Below are 23,533 nucleotides of genomic sequence, written 5' to 3'. Positions count from 1 at the left end.
TCTATAATGACTTTATCCCTAGAGAAGACAATTGTATTTATTTTTTTCTTTTCCTCAAACTCTTTCAATGGGTTAAGGGTATATAAATAAGTTGTTATTGTTGGTAGTAATTATAATATGTGTTATCATTTTAAAAATGACAAAGTCACTGCCATTGCAGATGACTAGCTACTGAGTATTTCTTTAAATATGTTAACAGCAGAAGTGAGTTGAAAAATAAATTGCTAGATCTATAAACTTTGACCTTCCTCCAAAAATATTTAATTAAATGCGGTCAATACCAAGTACTAAGAATAATGTCTAAAATGTTACAAATTAATTTAAGTGCCAAATAATAAAAGTCATTGGAGTCTTTAATTTTAGTGACTTGCTAAAATCTTTTAGTCATTAATTTTTACTATATAAATTAAGAATCAATACATTTGGCAGCTATGTCATTGAGGACAAATGTTTTTGTGTATTACTTGAAATCACATTGGGTTCCTTTATTTTAAAAAGAAACTACTCCAGGATAATGTTTACTCTAATTTAGTGCTGGTCCCATTTTCTTTTTTTTAGCTAAATGTGTATTTTCCCCATATTACTTCTCACTATTTATCCAGGCACTTCTCCAGTGGTTCATAGCCTTACTCCTTGGACTTGGTAGCTCCAGAGGTCATTTGAACACTAGTTCGTATCCCAACAGATACAATTCTCTAAGGCCCCTTTCACACATCAGTATTTTGCAATCAGTCGCAATCCATCAAATTTTGAAAAAAACTAATACTGCGACTGATGCCCCGGATCCGTTTTATTCTCATAGACTTGTATTGTAATGACCTCACGTTTCATCCGCTGTTCGCCGGATCCATCGAAAATTGTTTGTCCCGTGGCCGGAGACAATGGACAAAGTAACATTTTTGGTGTACATCGAAAAAACGGACAGCGACGGATCCGTTGCCATCCGTCGATTGCTCAAATGGAAGCCTATGGTGCCGGATCCGTCAAATGGAAAAACTATTTCCACTGTTACGTTTTTTCTTTCCTTTTCATATTTTTACAGACTTTCAAATTGCTCTAGATTGTCCTTTTATGTTAATTAGAATTTTTACACAATTTTAATTGTTTCATGTAGTGCAATATATTAATGTTTGGCTTACAAGTGTTGATGAACTTTGATATTGTCATGTGCCAAATTTCTCGTTTTTATTTTAAAGACCGCATATAAGACAAACAGTTCTGACAGGTCACTATAAGATTTTGTCCTGAGGAAGAGGTCCTGCATCATCTCAAAATCTGTTGACTTTAAAAACCTTTCCAATAAAGTTTCCAAGAATATCATCTTGTTGGCAGTGTCCATCAGCAGCACATCAAGTGACACACGTTGCCCGGATTTACGTTTGGCTTGGTCCTTTGGACAAATGTCCTGCAGCAGGTGATCTATATGAAATACACGTTGCTTAGGTGCAACTGTATTCACTTTCATTGTAACCACATTGTTACCGTTTAACCCCTTAAGGAACAGGGGTATTTCCGTTTTTGCGTTTCAATTTTTTGCTTCCCTTCTTCCCATTGCCATACATTTTTTATTTTTCCACCAATATGGCCATGTGAGGGCTTGTTTTTTTGTGGGACGAGTTGAACTTTTGACTAGCACCATTGATTTCACCATATTGTGTACTGGAAAATGGGAAAAAAAATCCAAATGCGGTAAAGTTGCAAAAAAAAGTGCAATTCCACAATTGTTTTTGGATTTTTTTTTAATCATGCTCAGTAAGTGCTGAAACTGACCTGACAATATGATTCTCTAGGTTATTATGAGTTCATAGACACCAAACATGTCTAGGTTCATTTTTTTTAAGTGGTGAAAAAAATCCAAAGTTTGTAAAACAAAATATTGCCATTTTCCGAGATCCGTAGCGTCTCCATTTTTTGGGATCTGGGGCTGGGCGTAGGCTTATTTTTTTCACACCAATCTGACAGTAGACTGCTATGACAACCATATTGGTCTCCTACTGACCATGGGTTGTCATGCTAACCCATCGGGGACCCGAGGTCATGTGACACGGGCGCCGATGGGAAGAGGTAATGATGCGCTTCCTGCGCATGCATGTTAAATGCCGCTTTCAGAGTTTGACAGTAGCATTTAGCATGTTAACAGCAGTGGGTAGATCGCAAATCCACCAGCGGCTGTTAGGGTTACATGACAGCTGATCAGATTAACTGTCATGTGCTGGAAAAGGTGGTGGCTCATCGCCAAAGCCCGCACCAAACAGGGGAGGCATCCAATGTCAGATATATCTGTCATTGGATGTTAAGGGATTAAGATCCTAATTGCGCTTTTCTGTTTCCCAGTTTCTTCACCTCCAAAAGGCTATCATTGGGATAGACAAAAATATTTCCCTAGGTAACGATCAGTTGCATACAAAGGCCTTTTAACTAGACAAGCCTTCTAAGTGGTAAGTGTTGGAGATATTCCTCACAAACTACAAGTAAAAGTATGAACCTGTTGTATCATTATTGTCTCTGAAAGGTGTCCTTGTTGGCCACAGCGCCGAGTGTCAGTCTACATTTAGAAAATGAAATCTGAAATCTAGTTGCTAATCTAAACTGTTAAGGTGACTGTAATGTTCTGTGTAAGATATTACATGCTTCAATTTAAACTGCAGAAATTGGATCACTGCCAGTGGAGCCACCTGAACACTTATAATGTAATGATGGATTAAGGAACTAATTATGACAAAGAACAGGACGTGTATCCCCACTGACAGTACCATATGTGGACCATACCATGTAAACACCAAATCAAACTGAACTTTTTTGGGAAATGTTACTTCAAAATTATTTATATTTGCAGATTGAAAATAAATACAGCATTTCACAGAGGAATTTAACTGACATGTTTATGTGTTTGGATGTCCAAGTTTAAACATAATATATGGACGATATGTAAAATAAATACTTTTTAAGTTCCTTATACAAACCTAAGTGAACATTTTTTTCCAGGATTTTAACAAAGGAAAATACCTATTTTTTACACCGTCTAAAGGCTTTCTTTGCTTTATGCATTTATATTACTTGCCCTGAACTTACAGTACTTGCCTGATAGCCAGAGTTTGAGTGACAAACAGCCATTTCTGTCTTCTCTATCACCATCCTAAAGCTCAATATAACCAAAATGGCTGTCATAGCCTTTTAGCCTTTCCCCTACTGGAACCATCAACAATGTTCAATGGTTTTGTTCTTCTCCCAATCTCACTTATTAAAGGGGTTGTCTGGTCTAAAATTATAAGTCTGCAATTGATGTAATATGATTAAAAGAAGCTAAGTAATTCATTCTGTTTTAGACAGGTTAGAAAACTTGTCACAGCCTTGTCTCAAGTTATAAATTAACATGGGAGAAGAGGAAAAAGGATTTTCACAGTGCTTACCAGAGTATCACGGGACCACGATTGCCACGTTCAATGTGGCTGGAGTCCACTTGTAAATGCAGGCAAAAAAGGTAAAACCAGCACCTGGTGACTTCCATAAAAATTCAAGTTTTGTCTTTTATTTAATCCATTCTTTGCAAAAAGTTAAAAAAATACATACATTATGTCCTTACTCATAGGCCTATGAGTAGGGACATAAAGTCCGAAACGCATCAGGCGTGTTGGGGATTTTTGCTCCTTGACATTCTTTGACATGTATGTTTTTAACTTTTTACAAACAATGGATTAAATAAAAGACAAAACTTGAATTTTTATGGAAATCACCTGGTGCTGGTTTTTCCTTTTTTGCTTGCCTCTGAAGTACCTTGCCTCTTATAAAGAACTACCAGTACTTGGAAAAAAAAAGGAAAGCTCTGGCTAAGTATTTTTCCATTAGATGCTTTGCTTTCCGAGTCCTTTTACAAGAAAAGCAGCTCAACCATCAAACAGAAAAAAAATGAGTAAAACTGTATTTTATTTTCACTCAGCCTCCCCCCACAAAATCTTTTAATTATAAGGTTTAATGCAGAGTCTTTTTGTCAACAAGCATTACTTATTACTGCCGTATATTTACTAATACAAATTTTAACTCTCATCATTTGCGTTACGTACAGACCTAATGAAAGATAAACAGAAGGAGTTAATATCAGGCATATCAGTGGTATTTGGAATGGGTTATTATTACAAAGCAACAACCCTCTTTTCAATTTCTATGTCTCAGTATTAGCTAATAAAAGGATCCCGCCAACAAAACACCACCTACGGTTGTATTCACACTTTACAGTAAGATTATGTTGCTTGCAAAAGTACTGTTTAAGTCTATGGAAAAATAAATAATACCAATACCTGTAAATTACCCTAAACATAGCAAATGATGAGGTTTTGACTAAAATGGCAGCTGTTCCTAATAAGATACATGTACTATATATGTAAATTCATGGGTGTAACTGTAGATGCCATAAAGATACCTGTGCAGCTCCTATTTGGGACTAAAAGCACCACTCCAGTTTTTTTTTTTTTTTTGCAGTGCCTGAGTGTTGCAACTAATGTAAATTCTCTGCACCTAGTCTTTTGCTTACCAGCCACCATCTTCATCTTTTATTTGCAACACACCGATCTATCTTGGTCAAGTTGTGACTTGCCGGATCTCATCAATGTTTACTGGGCAAGCTGGAAATCACAACTCAATATAAGTCTATGAGAGACAGAACAAGGCCAAAATGAGACTCTCATAGACTTACATTGAGCGCTTGTGACCGTTACCTGACTTCCTGTCAGTCAGAAGTTGTGGTCACAAGATGGCAGCCCGGGGCCGGGATCTGAAAATGGCGAAAGAAATTTGGATTAGTTGCACCACTCCAGCTGTGAAATAAAAAAAAGTATGGAGTGGTGCTTAGAGAAAGTTGAGACTCATCTCTGATTGATTGTGTCCCTTTTGCTATTCAGTTGTCAAAAAAGTATGCAAGACTCCAGAGGAACTGCATTATTAGCTAACCAATATGGGTAAGAATTTGCCCAACATTAATTAAAATAGTAATGAAAGTGCTCTTGAGATAGCATAATGTACGTAAACAGGTATAGTATCTAATCTATCCTTGCCAAAGTATATTACTTTAGTCACAATTTTTCATGGATCTATGCAGAACATGGTGTGCATTGGACATTTCATAGAAGCAGAAGTATTTGTAGAATATTAGTTGCTCAGCAGATATGTAATTATCGTTTCAAAATAATATTTATACCATGCTGATGATTTCATGCAGCAATGGGATAATTTCAGCACAGTTCGGTGCCCAGTGAAGCGCAAAATCTGTTTTGATATTGATTTGTGACTTGTCAGTGCCATTGTGCAAAAAAGAAAAAGACTTATGAATTGTAGTAAGAGCTTGATGTTTGCTTTTCCTATTATTTGAGAAAGTGTGAGTACATATGTTAAAATATATTGAAAAGATAGAACATTCCCAAAGATTGACTACAAAATAGCAGGTCTTATGCATAAAACTTTTCAGGGAAGACTCCAACCCTCAACTGAATGAGATCTAAAGTTCTTTGCAGTGGCCAGTACACAGTGAACAGAGCTATGCTGTACCATCTCCATTCAATGTTCACATCTGACTGGTACCAGAGCTGAAACCGAGGAAAAGGAGGTGGCCATTGTTCTAAACTAGGTAGGAATATACTAAAGATTTTTATTTTCAAATAGAATTCCAATTTGTATCTACAGTGGGGAAAAAAGTATTTAATCACCCACCAAGGCTGCAAGTTCTCCCACTTGAAAAGATGAGAGAGGCCTGTAATTGACATCATAGGTAGACCACAACTCTGTGAGTCAAAATGAGAAAATGAATCCAGAAAATCACCTTGTCTGATTTGGAAAGATTTATTTTGCAAATTATGGTGGAAAATAAGTATTTGGTCATTAATAAAAGTTCATCTCAACATTTTGTTATATATCCTTTGTTGGCAATGACAGAGGTGAAACATTTTCCATAAGTCTTCACAAGGTTGGCACACACTGTTGATGGTATATTGGCCCATTCCTCCATGCAGATGTCCTCTAGAGCAGTGATGTTTTTGGCCCATTGCTGGGCAACACGGACTTTCAACTACTGCCAAAGGTTTTCTATGGGGTTCAGATCTGGAGACTGGCTAGGCCACTCCAGGGCCTTCATATGCTTTTTATGAATCCACTCCTTTGTTGCTCTGGTTGTGTGCTTGGGATCATTATCATGCTGAAGGACCCATTGACGTTTCATCTTCATTGCCCTTGCTAATGGAAGGAGATTTGTACTCAAAATCTTACGATACATGGCCCCATTCATTCTTTAATGTACACAGATCAGTCATCCTAGTCCCTTTGTAGAGAAATAACCCCAAAGCATGATGTTGCCACCCCATGCTTCACAGTAGGTATGATGTTCTTTGGATGCAACTCAGCATTCTGTCTCCTCCAAACACAACAAGTTTTGTTTCTATCAAACAGTTCTACTTTGGTTTCATCAGACCATATGACATTCTCCCAATACTCTTTTGGATAATCCAAATGCTCTCTAACAAACTTCAGACGGGCCGGATATGTACTGGCTTAAGCAGGGGGACATGTCTGGCACTGCAGGATCTGAGTCCCTGGCGATGTAGTGTGTTACTGATGGTAGCCTTTGGTACGGTGGTCCCAGCTCTATGCATCTCATTCACTAGGTCCCCAAGTGTGGTTCTGGGATTTTTGCTCACTATTCTTGTGATCATTCTGACTCCACGGGTGAGATCTTTTGTAGAGCCCCAGATCAAGGGAGATTATCAGTGGTCTTTTATGTGTTCCATTTTCTTATTATTGCTCCCACAGTTGATTTAATCACACCAAGCTGCTTGCCTATTGTAGATTCAGTCTTCCCAGTCTGGTGCAGGGCTACAATTTTGTTTCTGGTGTCCTTCGACAGCTCTATCTCCACCATAATGGAGTTTTGAGTGTGACTGTTTGAGGGTGTGCACAGGTGTCTTTTAAACTGATAACAAGTTCAAACAGGTGCCATTAATACAGGTAATGAGTGAAGGACAGAGGAGCCTCTTAAAGAAGAATTACAGGTCTGTGAGAGCCTGAAATTTTCCATGTTTTTAGGTGACCAAATACTTATTTTCCACCATAATATGCTAAATAAATCTTTCCAAATCAGACAAGGTGATTTTCTGGATTTGTTTTCTCATTTTGACTCTCATAGTTGTGGTCTACCTATGATGTCAATTACAGGCCTCTCATCTTTTTAAGTGGGAGAACTTGCACAGTTGGTGGCTGACTAAATGCTTTTTTCCCCCCTATATTTTCCAAACTGTTGTCTTTAGTGTAAAACAAAACAAAACAAACATAAATTAAAGGAAATGTCATTTGGAGGGATATAAACTATATTCTACATTTTATTACATTGAGACCATGATTGCACAATTGATATGTGTGAGCACATCTAAGCTTAGATTTTTTCATAGAATATACACAATTATACAGTATGATTACATACAGATATGCTCACATTACACAACTACCATACCAGCTACTTTGCTGTTCAGTGCATTCTTCATATCTCCCCTGTTCCTGCTCAACCAGCCCCTGACTGCATTAAGATATAACAGCCAATAAGAATCTCTTGCTTTTATAACTTAAAGGGGTTGCCCTACCTCAGGCTACAAATTTACAGTCACTCTAGGTGACTGCAGAATTGTGAATCCTCACATTGTATGTATTGTGCACTGAGAGGGTTTTTGGGTGCCAATGCCGGGATTAGGCGGACGTGTGAGCACAAGTATGTGATTTTCATACATGTGGTCACATGCCAACTAGTTAAGTGCAGCATCATTCAATGAAAGTATATTGAGTGAAGGCAGAAAAGTCTAGTTGGAATATGTCAGGGGGGATGCAAACTGTATACTTACTGTCACAAGACAGCCCACTTCTGGCGCTATCACCAGAGAAACATCACAGTGTGCACTAAGGACGATGTGAGGATTCACAAGTCTTCAGTCACCTAGAGTGATAAATGCAGGGAAGAGAAATTTCCTGTTTGTACATAGAGCAGAGAAAAGAGAAGAATTTACTGGGTGAAAGGGAAATGAGTAATTGTAAGTATACATTGCCAAATAATATGATGATTACAATATATTAACCCCTTTTTGACATTGGACATAATAATCCATCCATGTGACCTGGGCCTATTTGACCAGGGACGGATTATTACATCCTCGTGATCGCCCGCCCACACTGGTGGTGTGAGAGCGATCGCTGCTGGGTGCCAGATGATTCAGATAGCTGACACCCAGCACTAAGTGTCAGTAGTGGTCACGCACTGCTCCCGGCACATTAACCCCCGAAATGCTGCGATTTAATGAGATTGTAAACCAAAAAGTGGACTTATATAATATTAGCTGCAAGAAAAGAACCATATCTATAAAAACGTATTAATCGTTATTAAATCATTATAATAAAATCACCAAGACCAAATGGTATAATCAACAAAGTCTCCAAAACAGAAGAAACTAACCAGTCAACACTAACAATTGTATACCGGCTGTATTACATACAATATCAATAAATCCGTAATATTTATATTAATAATCTCAGTACAGTGATGTAAACAGTCTATGTTGTAATTAATAAAAAACCTATTGCTGTGCACAAAAATACTATAAAGTTATAATCAACATTACTATTGTAGATTAGTGAAGGTGATGGCAATCCATATGAATTCCCCCTATCTACATCAGAATTTGAATGTGGACAACAACATGATGTTTCCATATATAAAGTGCAGAATGCAGTGCAACACTATACCTCAAGTAGTAAGACAGATAGGAATGCCGACTCAAGCGGTATGTGAGTTGATTAGTTCTTCCACGTGCGCCCCGATGCGTGTTTCGCCCAGAGCTTCTTCCGGGGGCATGTTTTAGTGAGGATTGAATGGACTATTAATCTAAAACGTGGCCAATGATGGTCCAGTACGTAGTGAGGGGCCGGACAATGTAATGATGTCATCTCTGTGTAGCAGCGCATGAAGCGCTTGTCAAGCCCTGCCTCTCAATTACATTCCGGGAAAGCGCTCACTGGAATGCAAGCTGAGACGCAAGTGTATCCAGGGGTGAGCACTCCTGGATGAGATTGCAGCATTCTGGGAGCCGGCAGGGGGCTGACAGCCTCTGTGCCTTTGGATCAGAGACCATGTGGAGTGACGCGGGGTCCCGATCATTGCCATGGTGACCTGTTGTCATGATGACATCCGGGTCACCAGAGCTAGGAAACCTGATGATCATGCGGAGTGCATGATCAGCAAGTTTATGTGTCAGTGCAGACCTGAAGCGATCAGCCTGAAAAAAATGATAGTCCCATAGCAGGACAAAGTAAAAAATCTAAAAAAAAAGGAAACAATTATTTTTAATAATTGTAAAAATATTTTTTTAAAAATCCAAAATAATAATAATAAAAAATCAAAAGACATTGAGTCTATAAATAAATATTTGCATGAAAAAAAATATAAACAAGAAACAACATTTTTTGGTATCACAGCGACCTGACCTATAAAACTGTCACACTAGTTAACCCCTTTAACCTCACTAGTTAACACCATAAAAAAGATAAATAAAAAACAAGGCAAAAACAATGCTTTATCATCATACCACCGAACAAAAAGTGGAATAAAATGCGATCATAGTTATAAATAAACCTAGGTCCCCTGAAAATGTCATCTTGTCCCGCAAAAAAACAATCCACCATGCAGCTCCATCAGCAGAAAAATAAAAAGTTATAGCTCTCAGAATAAAGCGATGCAAAAACAATTATTTTAGCTATATAATAGTTTTTATTGTCTAAAACAGACAAAACATAAAAAATTATAGCATATAATTGCGGTATCGCTGTAATCGTATTGACTCGAAGAATAAAACTGCCTTACCAATTTTACCACACATGGAATGACATAAATCCCCCCATCAAAAAAAAAAAATCCTGAATTGCTGGTTTTCGTTCATTCTACCTTCCAAAAATTAGAATAGAAAGAGATCAAAACATGTCATGTGCCTAAAAATGATACCAATAAAAAGTCAACTCGTCCCAAAAAACAAACCCGCATATGATTGTATAGGCCATAATATGAAAACATTATAGCTCTCGAAATATGGTGTTGCAAAAACTATTTTTTGTTATAAAAAGTGTCTATTTGGAGTCTGCAAACTGATCTAGGAAAATCTGTGCACCAGGAGGCAAATAGCGCTCATTTCCTCAGAATAATATTTGGAAGGAGGGAACAGGGCAAAGTTAGTTTACTGAGTAGTTGATGTGGTAGGCTTGTTTGAAGAGATGGGTTTTTAGAGCGCGCTTGAATAGGTCGGGGCTAGGTATCAGTCTGATCGTCTGGGAAAGTGCATTCCAGAGAGCTGGCTCAGTACGAGAGAAGTCTTGGAGATGGAGGTGCGAGGTTCGGATTACGGGGGATATTAGCCTTAGGTCATTTGTAGAACGGAGGGCACGTGTAGGGCTATAGACAGAGATGAGAGAGGAGATATAAGGCAGTGCAGAACTGTGGAGGGCTTTGTGGGTGAGAGAGATGAGTTTATACTAGACCCTGTAGTGAATGGGTAGCCAGTGTAATGACTGGCACAAGATGGAGGCATCGGTGAAGCGGTTAGACAGAAATATGACCCTGGCTGCCGCATTCAAGATGGATTGGAGAGGAGAATGTTTGGTAAGAGGGAGACCGATCAGAAGAGAGTTCCAGACGAAAATGAATAAGAGCGACAGTAAGGCCGGCGTCCCACTCAGCGTAAGACAATACGGTCCGTTTTTTACGGCCGTAATTCGCAGGGTGTGTCAGCCTATTTTGCGCATGTCATCCTCCGTATGTAATCCGTATGGCATCCGTACTGCGATATTTTCTCGCAGGCTTGCAAAACCGACATCTAATGGATTTATGTGCTCAAATGTTCGGTAAAACATATATACAGTATATATATACATATATATATATATATATGTCATTGAGACACATATATATATATTCTGCATTTATATTTAATTCAGCGCGATATATGTGAAAAGCCGGTAAATCAATTGCCGGCTTCTCATTTCTCCTTCACAAACCCGACATGATGTGAGACATGGTTTACATACAGTAAACCATCTCATATCCCCTTTTTTTTTTTGCATATTCCACACTGCTAATGTTAGTAGTGTGTATGTGCAAAATTTGGGTGCTGTAGCTGCTAAAATAAAGGGTTAAATCGCGGAAAAAATTGGTGTGGGCTCCCGCGCAATTTTCTCCGCCAGAGTGGTAAAGCCAGTGACTGAGGGCAGATATTAATAGCCTAGAGAGGGTCCATGGTTATTGGCCCCCCCTGGCTACAAACATCTGCCCCCAGCCACCCCAGAAAAGGCACATCTGGAAGATGCGCCTATTCTGTCACTTGGCCACTCTTCCAGATGTGCCTTTTCTGGGGTGGCTGGGGGCAGATGTTTGTAGCCAGGGGGGCCAATAACCATGGACCCTCTCTAGGCTATTAATATCTGCCCTCAGTCACTGGCTGTACCATTCTGGCGGAGAAAATTGCGCGGGAGCCCACGCCAATTTTTTCCGCGATTTAACCCTTTATTTTACAAGCTACAGCGCCCAAATTTTGCACATACACACTACTAACATTAGTAGTGTGGAATATGGAAAAAAAAGGGGATATGAGATGGTTTACTGTATGTAAACCATGTCTCATATCCTGTCGGGTTGGGGAAGGAGAAATGAAAAGCTGGCAATTGAATTACCGGCTTTTCACTAACACCGCTGTGTATTTCTCACAAGTCACACTGCTGGTCCGTGTGGAATCCGTATTTTTCTCGCCCCCATAGACTTTCATTGGCGTATTTTTTGCACAATACGCTGACAAACGCAGCATGCTGCGATTTTGTACGGCCGTAGAAAGGCGTATATTACGGATGCGTTATATACGGCTGATAGGACCTGACCCATTGGGAATAATTGGGCCGTTTGTTAGGCGTGTTTTACGGACGTATTTTATGCGCTCTTACGTCCGTAAAACTCGCTAGTGTGACGGCAGCCTAAGAGTCTTAGCAGTTTCAAAGGTGAGAAAAGGTCGGATTCTGGAGATGTTTTTAAGATGCAGGTGACAAGAGCGAGTGAGTGATCGGATATAGGAAGTAAAGGAAAGATCGGTGTCGAATATGACCCCAAGACAGCGGGCATGCTGCTTGGGAGTTATGGTTGAACCCTCCAGGGTAATTTCGATGTTGGGAAGAGTGAGGTTAGTAGAAGGGAGAAATACAAGAAGTTCCGTTTTGGAGAGATTTAGTTTCAGATAGAGGGAGGACATGATGTTAGAGACAGCATACAGACAATCCTTGGTATTTTGAATTAGGGTAGGGGTGATGACAGGGAAAGAAGTGTATAATTGGGTGTCATCAGCATAGAGATGATATTGGAACCCAAATCTGCTGATTGTTTGTCCGATAGGGGCCGTGTATAGAGAGAAGAGGAGGGGGCCTAGGACTGAGCACTGCGGAACCCCGATAGCAAGGGGACGAGGAGAGGAAGAGGAGCTGGCAAAGGATACAGTGAAGGAGCGGTCAGAGAGGTAGGAGGAGAATCAGGAGAGGGCTGTGTCCTTGAGGCCTATGGAGCGGAGCATAGTGAGAAGGAGCTGGTGATCCACAGTGTCAAATGCGGCAGAGAGATCCAGGAGAATCAGCAGAGAGCAATGACCTTTGGATTTAGCTATTATTAGATCATTAGAGACTTTAGTGAGGGCAGTTTCAGTGGAGTGTAAAGAGTGGAAACCAGATTGTAAGGGGTCGAGAAGAGAGTTATCCAAGAGATAGCGGATTAGACGGGAGTGGACCAAGCATTCCAGGAGTTTAGAGATGAAGGAAAGGTTAGAGACAGGTCTGTAGTTAGCAGTGCAGTTCTGGTCCAGGGATGGCTTTTTAAGTAAAGGGGTTATGATGGCATTTTTAAATGAGGAGGGAAAGATACCTGAAGAAAGAGAGAGGTTAAATATTTTAGTCAGGTGAGTGGTGACCACTGGTGAGAGAGACTGCAGGAGAGGTGAAGGAATGGGGTCACTGTTGCAGGTTGTAGGCCGAGCAGAAGAGAGGAGATTGGAAACTTCTTCTTCTGAGACAGGCTCAATGATGTCTAGTGAGCTTGAGGTGCGGCAGGGAAGGGGATCCAGACACTGAGGAGATTGGGCTGAGATATCCTGATGGATGTGGTTGATTTTTTCTAGGAAGTACCGTACATACTCGAGTATAATCCGACCCGAGTATAAGCCGACCCCCCTAATTTTGCCACAAAAAACTGGGAAAACTTATTGACTCGAGTATAAGCCTAGGGTGGAAAATACAGCAGCTACCAGTGAATTTCAAAATTAAAAATAGATGCTCCATACCGTTCATTATGGCCCCATAGATGCTCCACATAAAGCTGTGCCACATATAATGCTCTGCACCGTTCATTATGGCCCCATAGATGCTCCACATAAAGCTGTGCCATATATAATGCTCTGCACCTTTGATTATGGCCCCATAGATAGCTGTGCCATATACAATGCTCTGCACCTTTGATTATGGCCCCATAGATAGCTGTGCCATATATAATGCTCTGCACCTTTGATTATGGCCCCATAGATAGCTGTGCCATATACAATGCTCTGCACCTTTGATTATGGCCCCATAGATAGCTGTGCCATATATAATGCTCTGTACCTTTGACCTTTGATTATGGCCCCATAGATGCTCCCCATAAGGCTGTGCCTTATATATAGTGCTCTGCACCGTTGCCTCATAGATGCTCCACATAAAGCTGTGCCTTATATATAGTGCTCTGCACCGTTGCCCCATAGATGCTCCACATAAGGCTGTGCCTTATATATAGTGCTCTGCACCGTTGCCTCATAGATGCTCCACATAAAGCTGTGCCTTATATATAGTGCTCTGCACCGTTGCCCCATAGATGCTCCACATAAAGCTGTGCCTTATATATAGTGCTCTGCACCGTTGCCCCATAGATGCTCCACATAAAGCTGTGCCTTATATATAGTGCTCTGCACCGTTGCCCCATAGATGCTCCACATAAAGCTGTGCCTTATATATAGTGCTCTGCACCATTGCCCCATAGATGCTCCACATAAAGCTGTGCCTTATATATAGTGCTCTGCACCATTGCCCCATAGATGCTCCACATAAAGCTGTGCCTTATATATAGTGCTCTGCACCGTTGCCCCATAGATGCTGCACATAAAGCTGTGCCTTATATATAGTGCTCTGCACCATTGCCCCATAGATGCTCCACATAAAGCTGTGCCTTATATATAGTGCTCTGCACCATTGCCCCATAGATGCTCCACATAAAGCTGTGCCTTATATATAGTGCTCTGCACCGTTGCCCTATAGATACTCCATATAAAGCTGTGCCATTGCTGCTGCTGCAATAAAAAAAAAACAACACATACTCACCTATCTTGCTTGCAGCTCCTCAGCGTCCGGTCTCGGCGTCTCTCTGCACTGACTGATCAGGCAGAGGGCGGCGCGCACACTATATGAGTCATCGCGCCCTCTGACCTGCACAGTCAGATCAAGAGGACGCGAAGACTGAGCGGCGCCCGGCATGTGGAACGAGGGAAGGTAAATATGTAATACTTACCTGCTCCTGGCGTCCCTGACTCCTTCCCCCGGACAGCTGGTCTTCGGTGCCGCAGCCTCTTCCTCTGTCAGCGGTCACCGGCACCGCTGATTAGAGAAATGAATTATGCGGCTCCGCCCCTATGGGAGGTGGAGCAGCCTATTCATTTCTCTAATGAGCGGTACCATGTGACCGCTGAACAGGGGAAGAGCTGCGGCACCGAAGACCGTGGGACGGGCAGGGGGAGCGTCAGGAGCACCGGGACTAGGTGAGTATGCCTCAGCGCCCTCTCCCCCTCACCCGCCGACCGTGACTCGAGTATAAGCCGAGGGGGCACTTTCAGCCCAAAAATTTGGGCTGAAAATCTCGGCTTATACTCGAGTATATACGGTAAGTGGCCAGATCCTCACCACTGAGATTGGTGATGGGGGCCTGTACTTTAGGTTTCAGGAGGGAGTTTAAGGTTTCAAAAAGTCATTTTGGGTTGTTGAATAGTGAGGTGATGAGGGTGGTGAAGTAGGATTGTTTGGCCAGATAAAGGGCAGAGTTATAGGTTTTGAGCATGAACTTATAGTGGATGAAGTCTTCTGCTAAGAGAGACTTTCTCCACTGCCGCTCTGCACACCTTGAACAACGCTGAAGAAAGCGTGTTTGCCTAGTGTTCCAGGGCTGCCATTGTCTGTGTCGGGTCTTTCTGCATGTAGAAGGTGCTGCTTCATCTAGGGCATTCTTCAGTGTATTATTGAAGTGTGACAATGCTAAGTCTGGACAGGAGAGGGAGGAGATGGGGGCTAAAGATGTGTGGAGATTGTCCATAAGCTGCTGGGAATTAATGGAACGTGTATTCCGATAAGTGTGGTAAGTGGGGGTGTCCTGAGTGAGGAGACAATTCTTGACAGAGAAGGAAAGAAGGTTGTGGTCCAAAAGCGGGAGAGGGGAGTTAGTAAAGTCGTGCAGCGATCCGGGACGGGAGAAAACCAGGTCCAGAGTATTCCCGTCCTCATGCATAGGAGAATTAGTAAACTGTGAGAGGCCGAATGAAGAAGTTAGAGAAAGAAGATGAGAGGCAGATTGGGAGAGGGGATCATTGATGGGGATGTTAAAGTCTCCCATGATGAGGGTGGGTATGTCACAGGATAGAAAGTGAGTAAGCCAGGTGGCAAAGTGGTCTAGAAACAGGCGGGAGGAGCCTGGAGGGCGGTAAACAACCGCCACCCGCAAGGAAAAGGGCTTAAAGAGTCTTACGGCATGGACTTCAAAGGAAGGGAATGTAAGTGAGGGAACCGGGGGGATGACCTGGAAAGCACATTGTGATGAAAGGAGCAAACCAACACCCCCACCCTGTCTGTTGTCAGGTCTGGTGGTATGTGAAAATTTCAGCCCACCAAACGAGAAAGCGGCAGCAGCGGTGGTGTCTGAATGCTGGATCCAGGTTTCTGTAATAGCCAGAAGGTTAAGGGAATTAGAGAGGAAAAGATCGTGAATGTAAGTTAGTTTGTTATACACAGACCGAGCATTCCAGAGTGCACATTGGAAAGCTATAGGAGAAGGCATGCACTGAATGTTAATAAGATTAGCAGGGTTTCTATGTGCAGCTGGAGGAGAGTAATGTATAGAGGTGGAGGGTGGCCCAGGGTTCGGGGAGATGTCACCTGCAACTAGTAGTAGAAAACAACATTTTAGTGTAGTAAAAATGTAATTTATTCTTACTCCACTTCTCACTATATAATTCTGTGAGGCACATGTGGTGTCAATATGATCACTGCACCACCAGATGAATTCACTCGGGAGTGTAGTTTGTAAAATGAGTTCACATATAGGTTTTTTTTGTTGTTCTGGCACCTCAGGGGCTTTGCCAATGTGACATGCCACACTCAAACCATTCCTGCAAAATCTGAACTCCAATATTAAGCCTCTTCATTCTGAGCTTTGCACTGTGCCTCAAAAGTAGTATTCCCCCACATATGGGGTATTGGTGTTGTGAGGGACAAAGTAATAGTAATGTCTCTCCACTCCTGAAATGTGCCACCACCCTTGGCATTCATTCCCCAGGATCATTGTTTACCTTTAATTAACTCAAGCTCTTTGAAGCTCTTGACACAATGGTGTGAAATATTCTGGAGCTGCAGCCAGCTGGGCCCCTTGTGTGACTAAGCACATGGTACAACAAGGCACAGCAAGGCTATGAGGTATTGAATCTGAAAAATGACTTATAATAGCAGAATGCAATATCTCTAAAACTAGCCGTTCCTTTCCCCACGCACCCATATTATTTAGCCACCTGTAGCACTCTGGATTATGAAGTTATGAAACATAGATAACAGGAATTACATATTGTAGTCATATTAAGTCTCTATGCGCAGATAAAATCCAGCGGAATCCAGTGGCGATACAACCAACCCATTCAGAGTTTCGGGCGCAAAGTTATGGTCCAGCCATGGTTCTAGGCAGAAAATCATATTCTCAGACATGGGAGGAGAGAGGCTGCACCACCCAGGGGTGGGAGCAGATGTGTGAGGTAGCAGCCTAGGAGATGTAAGGCAGCCCCTCATTTTGGACAGAGTTTTTCTGATGGCCGGAGGATACGTTAGCTGACGCAGCCCAGAAAGCCTGTAACTAAGATTTGGACCTGTGATCTATCAGTGCCTCCCTGTGGTCACATGCTACATAACACAGTAATTGCAACCTATCTATACCCTATCCTTGTACCATACTCCTGACTTTATTTTCCAGTGTGCTTCCTCAGTGATTAAATATAAAATTGATCTTGGGCTGCTCTTGTATCTCGATCCATGAATCCCCACGTCCGCACGCTCAGTTGGTTATATTATACGCTACCCCAGGGTTGGTTCCTGACCCGACGGGGCTTATTTCAAATGAGGAACTGGTGGGCGAATACCCTACTGTTTTAGTGAGGAACTCTGGCTCTTTCAGCTACAAATGCCTTTTGGGGGGGTTAAAGGTTCCCTTTCGACTTGCTCCAATCAGGCTTCGGCCTAAACGGTGTTCCTCTGCACCTCCTGCTGTCCCTGGGCTCCAACACCGCTAGTTGGTGCCTGGAAGTGCTGTCTGCACAGTCAACAGTCGCTCCTCTGTTATTGGGGTTCAGTAACGTCAGCTGCTCCCCTGCTGTGTGTGCTGCAATACCACCTATCTGCTCCTCCTGCTGTCCCTGGGCTCTAACACCGCCAGTTGGTGCCTGGAAGTGCTGGATGCACAGTTAACACTTGCTGCCGTGTTATTGGGGTTCAGTAACGTCAGCTGCTCCCCTGCTGTGTGTGCTGCAATACCTCCTATCTGCTCCTCCTGCTGACCCTGGGCTCTAACACCGCTAGTTGGCGCCCGGAAGTGCTAGCTGCACAGAGAAAAACACCCGCCAATGTGTCAGTGGGGTTCAGTAACGCCAGCTGTTCCCCTGCTGTGTAGCCGGCAACGTGTCCTGCAAACGCCACGCAGACACAACAGACCTAAAACTGCCCCCAGTGCAGGCTTCGGCCTACACCCTGCTTCCTCTCCTCCTGCTGTCCTTGGGCTCTAACACCGCCAGTTGGTGCCTGGAAGTGCTGGATGCACAGTTAACACTTGCTGCCGTGTTATTGGGGTTCAGTAACATCAGCTGCTCCCCTGCTGTGTGTGCTGCAATACCTCCTATCTGCTCCTCCTGCTTACCCTGGGCTCTAACACCGCTAGTTGGCACCCGGAAGTGCTAGCTGCACAGAGAAAAACACCAGCCAATGTGTCAGTGGGGTTCAGTAATGCCAGCTGCTCCCCTGCTGTGTAGCCGGCATTGTGTCCTGCAAACGCCACGCAGACACAAAGCTGCCGCCAGTGCAGGCTTCGGCCTACACTCTGCTCCCTCTCCTCCTGCTGTCCCTGGGCTCTAACACCGTCAGTTGGTGCCCGGAAGTGCTGGCTGCAGAGAGAAAAACACCAGCCAATGTGTCAGTGGGGTTCAGTAACGCCAGCTGTTCCCCTGCTGTGTAGCCGGCATCGTGTCCTGCAAACGCCACGCAGACACAAGAACTGAAATTGAAGGGAACCTGTCCCCCCCAGGTGTTTGTATGTATAACAGCCACCTTGCACAGCAGTAATGCTGCATTTGTACAAGGTGTCTCATTCAGTTATTTTCCTTGCACACGTCGAACTCAACACGTCTAAAATGTGTCCTCTGAGACCATTAAACCATCCCTGAGGTGTGACTTTCCTTTGTAATGACACGCAGCAGCCCCCTTGGTAGTGCTGCCCATCTTCTGACATCATTGGTTGGCTGACTGCGCCACTGCGGCCTCCGTGCCCGACACAACGCCCCTCGGTGTCTTATTTATTTTGACTGCGAGGGTGTGATTGACGGGCATGAGCAGTGAATATCTTCGCCTGTTGTCACTCATCTCCTTCCGCCTTCTTCAGACTGTACGGCTTCATGGCTGTGGCATGCGATAAGGGATCAGCTGACGCCGCACAGTCTGAAGCTTTTGTAAGGACACGAGTGTGAGAGGCAAACATATTGACTGCGCAAGGCCATGAATCCCAGCCCCGCAGTGTGAATTACTGAAAAGACACTGCGGGGCTGGGATTCATGGGCATCGCGAACCGCACCGGCCGACATGAAATGATGTCAGAAGACGGGCAGCGCTAACAGCGCATGTCCAAGGGATAACACGACAGCGCAGACTCCTGTACAGCAAATAACGACGCTCAGGAGGCTGCGCCCAGCACCAAGGTGGCATTTTTGACAGCTGTGCTGCGTCTCATTACTTAGGGAACTCCCGCCTCCAAGACAGTTTGACTGTATAAGGGGCTAAATGTTATACGTGTTTGTTTCAGCGTGTGCAAGGAGCAAAATTAAAAGAGCAACCTTTGACTTGTGCAGCATTACTGCTGCACAAGGTGGCTCTTCTAGTTTGTAACACCTGAGGGGGGGTTAAAGGTTACCTTTAAAATTGGTTAAATTAGGCTTCGGCCTACACTCTGCTCCTCCCGCAGTGCCTGGGCTCTAACACCGCCAGTTGGTGCCCGGAAGTGCTAGCTGCACAGAGAAAAACACCAGCCACTGTGTCAGTGGGGTTCAGCACCGCCAGCTGTTCCCCTGCTGTGTAGCTGGCAACGTGTCCTGCAAAAGCCACGCAGACACAAAGCTGCCGCCAGTGCAGGCTTCGGCCTACACTCTGCTCCTTCTGCTCCTCCCACAGAGCCTGGGCTCTAACACCGCCAGTTGGTGCCCGGAAGTGCTAGCTGCACAAAAAAAAACACCCGCCACTCTGTCAGTGGGGTTCAGCACCGCCAGCTGTTCCCCTGCTGTGTAGCTGGCAATGTGTCCTGCAAAAGGCACGCAGACACAAAGCTGCTGCCAGTGCAGGCTTCGGCCTACACTCTGCTCCCTCTGCTCCTCCTGCTGACCCTGGGCTCTAACACCGCCAGTTGGTGCCCAAAAGTGCTAGCTGCACAGAGAAAAACACCAGCCAATGTGTCAGTGGGGTTCAGTAACGCAAGCTGTTCCCCTGCTGTGTAGCCGGCAACATGTCCTGCAAAAGCCACGCAGACACAAGAACTGAATTTGAAGGGAACCTGTCCCCCCCCAGGCGTTTGTATGTATGACAGCCACCTTGTGCAGCAGTCATGCTGCATTTGTGCAAGGTGGTTCATAAACTTATTCTCCTTGCACACGTGGAACTGAACACGTCTAAAATGTGTCCCCTGAGACCATTAAAACGTCCCTCAGGTGTGACTTTCCTTTGTAATGACACGCAGCAACCCCGTTGGTAGCGCTGCCCGTCTTCTCACATCATTGTTTGGCTGGCTGCGCCTCTGCGGCAGCCCTGCCTGACACAACGCCCCTCGGTGTCTAAATTCTTTAGACTGCGAGGGTGTGATTGATGGGCATGAGCAGTGCCTATCTTCGCCTGGCACTTATCTCCTTCCGCCTTCTTCACACTGTGCGGCTTCATGGCCGTGGCATGCCATAAGGGATCAGCTGGTGCCGCACAGTCTGAAGCAGGTGTAAGGACCCGAGTGAGAGGCGAACATATGTACTGCGCAAGGCCATGAATCCCAGCCCCGCAGTGTGAAACAATGTAAAGACACTGCTGGGCTGGGATTCATGGGCATCGCGAACCGCACCAGCCGACATCAAATGATGTCAGAAGACGGACAGCGCATGGCCAAGAGATAACGCAACAGCGCAGACTCCTGTACAGCAAAATGCGATGCTCAGGAGGCCACACCATGGTGGTATTTTTGCCACCTGTGCTGCATCTCATTAAGAAGGGAACTCCCTCCTCCAAGACAGTTTTGACTGTATAAGGTCCTAAATGTTGTACGTGTTTCATTCAGCGTGTGCAAGGAACAAAATTAAAAGAGCAACCTTTGACTTGGGCAGCATTACTGCTGCCCAAGGTGTGGCTCTTCTAGTTTGTAACACCTGAGGGGGGGGTTAAAGGTTACCTTTAAAATTGGTTCAATTAGGCTTCGGCCTACACTCTGCTCCTCCCGCAGAGCCTGGTCTCTAACACCGCCAGTTGGTGCCCGGAAGTGCTGGCTGCACAGAGAAAAACACCCGCCAATGTGTCAGTGGGGTTCAGCAACGCCAGCTGTTCCCCTGCTGTGTAGCTGGCAATGTGTCCTGCAAAAGCCAAGCAGACACAAAGCTGCCGCCAGTGCAGGCTTTGGCCTACACTCCGCTCCCTCTGCTCCTCCTGCTGACCCTGGGCTCTAACACCGCCAGTTGGTGCCCGGAAGTGCTGGCTGCACAGAGCAAAACACCCGCCACTCTGTCAGTGGGGTTCAGCACCGCCAGCTGTTCCCCTGCTGTGTAGCTGGCAATGTGTCCTGCAAAAGCCATGCAGACACAAAGCTGCCGCCAGTGCAGGCTTCGGCCTACACTCTGCTCCCTCTGCTCCTCCTGTTGACCTTGGGCTCTAACACCGCCAGTCGACGCCCGGAAGTGCTAGCTGCACAGAGAAAAACACCAGCCAATGTGTCAGTGGGGTTCAGTAACGCAAGCTGTTCCCTTGCTGTGTAGCCGGCATCGTGTCCAGCAAACGCCACGCAGACAAAATAACTGAAATTGAAGGGAACCTTTCCCCCCCCCCCGGCGTTGGCATGTATAACAGCCACCTTGCACAGCAGTAATGCTGCATTTGTACAAGGTGGCTCATTAAGTTACTCTCCTTGCACACGCCGAACGAAACATGTCTAAAATGTGTCCCCTGAGACCATTAAACCGTCCCTGAGGTGTGACTTTCCTTTGTAATGACACGCTGCAACCCCCTTGGTAGCTCTGCCTGTCTTCTGACATCATTGGTTGGCTGGGCGTTATGATCCTGGTGGTTAGAACACATGAACTGACCTGATAAGTAAACCCAAAAATAAGGACAAGCTCTGGGAATGTGGGAACTTTACTGACCGTAATTCTGATCCTATCAAACCACACTATAGGCAGCCGTGGAGCGTTCCTAACTCGGCCTAGACGCCTCGTTCACAGCCTGAGAAACTAGCTACCCCTAGAGAGAAACAAAGCCTCACTTGCCTCAGAGAAATTTTCCCCAAAGTGTAAGCAGCCCCCCACAAATAATAACGGTGAGTTTAAGGGGAAAACACAAACATAGAAATGAAAATAGGTTTTAGCAAATGAGGCCCGCTAATAACTAGTCAGAAGATAGCAAGGAATCTGTGCGGTCAGTATAAAATACTACAAAAGTATCCACGCAGAGAATACAAAAAGACCCCCACACCGACTCACAATGTGAGGGGCACAACTCCGCACCCCAGAGCTTCCAGCTAGCAATCAAATAGCATATAAGCAAGCTGGACTGAACTCATAACATATTGAGAAACATTTTCAAATAGAAATGAGCAAAAATGGACTAGCATGAACTTAGCTTCTCCACGAGGAGACAGGTCACAAGGGAAGTCCCAGAGAGATCTGAACCAGTACTGAATACAACGACAGCAGGCAACAAGTAAAGGTCCAGATGGAGTTAAGTAGGCAGCAGGCCTAGCAGGAAACGAGGCAGCTGGAGTCCAGCTACAGACCAGCCGTAACACTAAAAGCCACCAGAGGGAGCCCATGAACAGAACTCACAAAGTACCACTCATGACCACAGGAGGTCTTTATGCTTGACAAAGGTCTAAAGGACCGAAACGTTGCAAGAGGTGGAATAAACAAGTGGTTCTTTTTTCACTACTGCTGTGGTGCTGTCCCCTCTTTTATATTTGGATTTGGATTTGGATACCGGGACGGATCCCCTGGTAAGGACGTGCACCATGTTATCCACAAAGATAGCACATGTTTAGGGTGCGGCTGGACTACCATTTTGTGAAGGTCACAAGGGAAGTCCCAGAGAGATCTGAACCAGTACTGAATACAACGACAGCAGGCAACAAGTAAAGGTCCAGATGGAGTTAAATAGGCAGCAGGCCTAGCAGGAAACGAGGCAGCTGGAGTCCAGCTACAGACCAGCCGTAACACTAAAAGCCACCAGAGGGAGCCCATGAACAGAACTCACAAAGTACCACTCATGACCACAGGAGGGAGCCCGAGAACGGAATTCACAACAGTACCCCCCCCTTGAGGAGGGGTCACCGAACCCTCACCAGAGCTCCCAGGCCGATCAGGACGAGCCAAATGAAAGGCACGAACCAAATCGGCAGCATGGACATCAGAGGCAACAACCCAGGAATTATCCTCCTGACCATAGCCCTTCCATTTAACCAAGTACTGAAGCTTCCGTCTCGAAATACGAGAATCCAAGATCTTCTCCACCACATACTCCAATTCTCCCTCGACCAACACTGGAGCAGGAGGGTCAACAGACGGAACCACAGTCACCACATACCTCCGCAACAATGACCTATGGAACACATTATGAATGGCAAAAGATGCTGGGAGGTCCAAACGAAATGACACCGGATTGAGGATTTCCAAAA

This window comes from Ranitomeya variabilis, chromosome 1 (genome assembly GCF_051348905.1).
Source record: "Ranitomeya variabilis isolate aRanVar5 chromosome 1, aRanVar5.hap1, whole genome shotgun sequence".
Classification (NCBI taxonomy): domain Eukaryota; kingdom Metazoa; phylum Chordata; class Amphibia; order Anura; family Dendrobatidae; genus Ranitomeya; species Ranitomeya variabilis.
The sequence above is the reverse complement of the archived record's forward strand: the minus strand, read 5'-3'. Positions refer to the sequence as shown.